This window comes from Coffea arabica, chromosome 8e (assembly GCF_036785885.1).
Source record: "Coffea arabica cultivar ET-39 chromosome 8e, Coffea Arabica ET-39 HiFi, whole genome shotgun sequence".
Classification (NCBI taxonomy): domain Eukaryota; kingdom Viridiplantae; phylum Streptophyta; class Magnoliopsida; order Gentianales; family Rubiaceae; genus Coffea; species Coffea arabica.
Window position 1 is genome coordinate 1,854,708 of NC_092324.1, and position 5,288 is coordinate 1,859,995.

General features: G+C 35.8%; 1 pseudogene; it reads left to right on the forward strand.

Annotated features, from left to right (window-relative positions):
- The first annotated feature begins 1,793 nt into the window (after positions 1-1,793).
- Positions 1,794-4,461, forward strand: LOC113702937 (V-type proton ATPase 16 kDa proteolipid subunit-like; annotated as a pseudogene).
- Positions 4,462-5,288: the final 827 nt, after the last annotated feature.

A 5,288-nucleotide genomic window follows, 5' to 3' on the forward strand; every position in this document is an offset into this window, starting at 1 on the left:
TCTTCCAGGAGCAAATTTTGTGAAGCTGAGACCAAATTTCCCAATTATCCTCTGGCCTTTTGCCACTCGTGAATGTGGAAGCTTTTCGTTGGTGGGCTGGTGGGCTGTCATCTTCCTGATGTGGTCAAATAAAGACGGCACACGTGAAACCTGAAACGATGATGATGAGATGCTTCTCTGATGTCTCCTTGTAATCAGTCCAAAAAAGCGTTTCCACGTGTCTTGCAAGCAGTTAAATCAAAATTACCCAACTGTCATATTCATGTGGACCAAGCAACTGAGGCTCTAGCTATATGTGGCAGTTGAAGCCCAGTAACAAATCACATCAGGCCTGACAGCACCTCCAATTTAAAAGCCCATTATGCATCCATGATTCAATGAGACGAAGCAAGGAGGCAGGCATCCATGACAACCACTGGCCAATGGCTCAGTGGCCATCGGGGAGGGATTAAGTCCCTCCTTGGGCTGAGCAGCGAAAAAAAATCTAAGGGTTGTGCCATAGCACTTCCTTGATCTAGTTGGATTTGTATACCCACTAGCTCCTACAACAGCCTCCTTAGGCTCCCCTCCCCCTTAGATTAGGATAGAGTAGGTTATACACATGTATCGTTACTGACAAAAAAAAAAAAAAGGAGGCATCCATGATTGAATTGGTAAAGACATTAGTCAAGTCATGATCAGATCACGAAATCTTGATGATCTTCTCTTCTATCACATGAAGGGGGAGTCTGCTTCACCCTGAACCCACCCCTGAGTATATACTTCAACAGGATTTATAGATTCGAAACCTAAAAAAAAATATAACTCAATATAATAATACTCTATTATCTTGTTAGCTACTTTGTACAATTGGAAACTGGAGTTTTATGAAAAACCAACACTCGTTGATTTTTTTTCAAAATCTTTCGTAAGTCTCTTTGAGATAAATCATTTTTTTTGGGTGCAATTCCAAGTGTCCTGATTCGATACTCAGACGTTTTCCTTTTCTCTTGTAATATTAAGGGCCTCACTTAGATCGGATTAAAAGAATGGGATAATTGCAGAAATCTCCCCTTAGATTTTTGACAGTTGCACTCACCTTCATGAGATTTGAAAAATAGCACTAACTTTCTCCTAGCATGAATTTGGGGCCTATAGTTGACATAAAATAGGATAAATTTATTTCTATGCCCTAAGAGAAAAGGACAACGACTAAAGAAAAAAAACTATTGACTACTCTCCTACTGCTGATCCAATTTCAACTGATATTTTCTCGATGATAGAGGCTAAACTAAGTCTTGTATAAAATATGAAAGTTGTAGTTCTTTGAGTTAGCTTTCTAATGCATCAAGAATCATCCAATTTGCATCAAGAATCATCAAATTTGAAACTCTGTGGGCCGACAAATGACCAAAATACTCCTAACTAGTCAGAACTCTATTTTAGCTTTTGATCATGAAAATGCACTTTTGTATTTCGACTTTTTGACAATGAAAACAGCTAAACTAGACTTAGATGTCTTATACCAAATGTATATCTATCTCTTAACTTCAAAATGGTTCAAGAATCACCCCAATCCAATACTTGTAACTCAAGATATAACCAAAATATTAAAACACTACTACAAAAATAGTCTTTAATGACACATCTATTATGACACTTCTAGAAAAATGTCATAATACAATCTTAATATGACATGCAATAGGAATGGTCATTAAAAAGAAAAAAAAAACACCATAACGACGTCGTAATGGTTGGAAACAGATTGAAAAAAAAAAACAGAAAATGCTGAAACTCTCCACTAAGGCGTCTTTTTTTCAAAAAATTTGTAAGCCCTTCTCCAGAACCTACCTGATCTCAAGCTCTACTCTTTCATCCCCCAATTTTTCCTCTCTGGATAAAACCAATCATTCCAATTGAAACGTGTGATCTGGAGCGGAACAGCGCAGCATTGTCAAAACACCCAAAATTACCAATCGGATCGCTGCAATAGAGAGAGAGAGCCCCCAATTCCGGAAAGCTCTTTCGATCGAATTTCCGATCAATTTTCTAGTTTGTAACCTAAAAGCGATCTTAATCTGAAGAAAAATGTCATCAACTTTTAGCGGCGATGAAATTGTTCCTTTTTTTGGCTTCTTCGGCGCGGCTGCCGTCCTTGTCTTCTCCTGTACGATCCCTAACCCTAACATAGATAACTACGTTTACATTTTTTTTTATCAAATTTCATGTCGATTTATGTTTTTCATTTTTCCTATTTATTATGGGAATTTAGGCATGGGAGCTGGTTATGGGACAGCGAAGAGTGGGTAGGAGTGGAATCAATGGGGGTGATGCGGCCAGAGCTTGGGATGAAGTCGATTGTCCCGGTTGTTATGGCTGGTGTGCTGGGTATCTACGGTTTGATTATTGCTGTCATCATCAGTACTGGAATTAATCCTAAGACCAAAGCTTATTACCTCTTTGATGGCTATGCACATCTTTCTTCTGGCTTGGCTTGCGGTCTCGCTGGCCTTTCCGCGGGAATGGCCATCAGAATTGTCGGTGATGCTGGTGTCAGGTAGTTTAACTTGTTTTTGTCCTGATTAAAGAGATGTATTGTCTATTTGTGTTGGTTCTTGCAGCTATTTTTTTGCTGATGTTTGTAAATTGTGCTTCTATTGGTTGGATATCTGTGTCTGACTAACTAACTTACATTTAGTTTAGGCCTTTTTTGTTTGAAACATATATCGGTTTCACTTTTTGGAGCTTGCTTCTGCTCATTTTGCTGGGATTTCAGGATAGAGTCCCTTGTAGAATAGTAGAGCTCATGAGAATACATGGTACTTCTAACAGATGTTATAAGGTACATGTTAGTATGGGATAAGCCTACTGCATCTGAGATTGTTTGACTCTAATTAGGGGCTTGTCTTCCTAGAAAACTATGTGAATGTGTTATAAGGTTTTTTTGGTCTCCATGTTTTATTGTAACTTTACTTCAGGGTTAATTCGCATTTCCATATTGTATTACTATTCGTGCTCCTTATCTTGTGGAATTTCTGGTTTTGTAATAAATCGGCCTGCTATTTATTGTTGCCTATTGAATTTCACTAGAAACCTAAAGATCATGAAGTGAAGTATGGTAGTTGCCTTTTTGCATTTCAACCTGCATTAGATAGATGATTGTTAATGAACTTCGGTAGCTGACAAACTAGTGGTTATGTTGACTTTCTAAACATAGTAGCTCTGTACCATTAGTAGACAAACATGTAGAGATCGTAAGCTGATGTGAAGAAACTTGATTTTGTTGCAAAGATAAAGGTAGTAAGTAAAATTATGAAACTATAATTACGAGAAACTGTCTCAAATGCCATTGTAAAGGGCATGTATTAAGTTAGAGGATCCAAGGGTCTTGGGTAGGCCTGACTTCCTCAATGCCCAGATTCTGCTACCCAATTGGCAAGCTCAATGTCAATGTCAGTGCCCAGATATGTTGTTCCTTATATTAAAGTACCTAATACTTTCCAGTTTCTTTGTATTTTAATATTTGTTTCATGAACCTACTTTTCAATGTAGTTGTGTTAAAAAATAAAAAAGAAGAACAAGAAGAAAGAAAGAAAGAGAGACTTGAATCTCTGATGCTTTACATAACTTAAAATAGTCCTTATCATAAAATACTTATGGCGGGTAAACATGCAAAAAAGAAAAGTAAGTGTTGTGAGGTTACTTTGAAGGACTACTCTTTAGTGATTGTGTCCTTCTATTGCTTGTTTCAACTGATAAACTTCTTGCTCTGCTTATTACAACCTGTCAGTCACCTTTGGGTTGTAATTAGTAAAATGGTTTCCCACTCTTAGCATAGTCTTTAAACTTAGAATAGAAAAGCTTTTAGTTTGATTTTTGTTCATTTATGATTTATGATGAATCTCCTGGGCTCAGCAGTTATCATGCTGTTATGCACCATTAGTGATTTTCTGTATCTAACGTTACTTATTTTATGTCCACTATCAAGTGTGCTTCAGAATTTTTATGTTACTACTGCAGAGAAAATGCACAACAGCCAAAGCTTTTTTGTTAGGATTATCCTTTCTTCCCGAGCAGGCCAATCCAGAGCTGATTGAGAATTTTTATTCCAGTTTAACTTATAAGCTGGAATATTTTTGCTTGTCCACGTGTAGGGATCGGAGTTATGCTAGTCACGGAGTGGATTCTTTTTCTCTTATATTTGCTTGTGTTTCTTATTCATCATCTCATTTGCCTGCGTGAATTGTAATTTGTCTTGTTTGGTTTACGACACTTGTAGGTGAGTATTGAAGAAAACTAAAGCAACATTGGGTCAAGTGGCAGTTTTTTGAAGACATCTTCCTTGCTTTGTAGTTGAGTTGCTGTTAAAGGTGTCCTTCATATGTACACGACTAATTTAAAATCATCTAAATTAGTATGTAATTTGTAGACACTTTTGGTGTGGATTTTTTGGATGATGTACTTTTGCTCAAGTTTGGATGATTGTATTGCTTCTTTTATATTATTGTACTAGCTACGTTACAATCCTTCAAAATTTAGGATCTGAGATGCTTGTGCAGCAGGATGAAATGTGATTTCTGACGTTAGATAATATGCAACATGAAGTTGGAACACTTTAATTTGGATGCTATACTAACAAGTAGAAAATGTCATAAAGGCCTGATCTAGTTACTCTTCAAAAGTGTCATAATATTTCTATCTACTTATATTTAAAAAGTGTTGTGATATGTTATTGTACTCAAGCATTTCTTGTCATTATAAAGTGTCATAATAGGCATAAATAATGACATTTAATAATGTCATAATAATGATAAATTGGGACACTTTAAACTGTCATAAACCTATCGTGACGCGAGAATGGATGACGCTATCAGTAAAGCGTCATTATAGCCTAAACGTAATGACATAGATCTATAATGACGCTTTTGAATGTCATAAAATGACACTTTTGTAGTAGTGAAAGATATCAAAGCTGTAAAACTTCCTTCTTGTATACTAATTTGCATTTCATCTCTTGCACTTCATATTCTCTTTTTATCATTTCAAATTATCATCAATCATCCAATTATCTTTTCAATTCATGCCATTTGATGATTGAATCATTAAACCTACAAAACATGAAGTTTTCACTATTAAAATTCATAAAAATGTAATTTTCACACTTCAAACGACAAAATGTATATTTTCACCAAAATCCTAGTTAATTAACTATAAAACTAAATAAAACACACTTAAAACATGTAAAATATACACTTATCAAACTTTCTCACACTTGAATCATTGTATGTCCTTAATCAATTAGAAATACA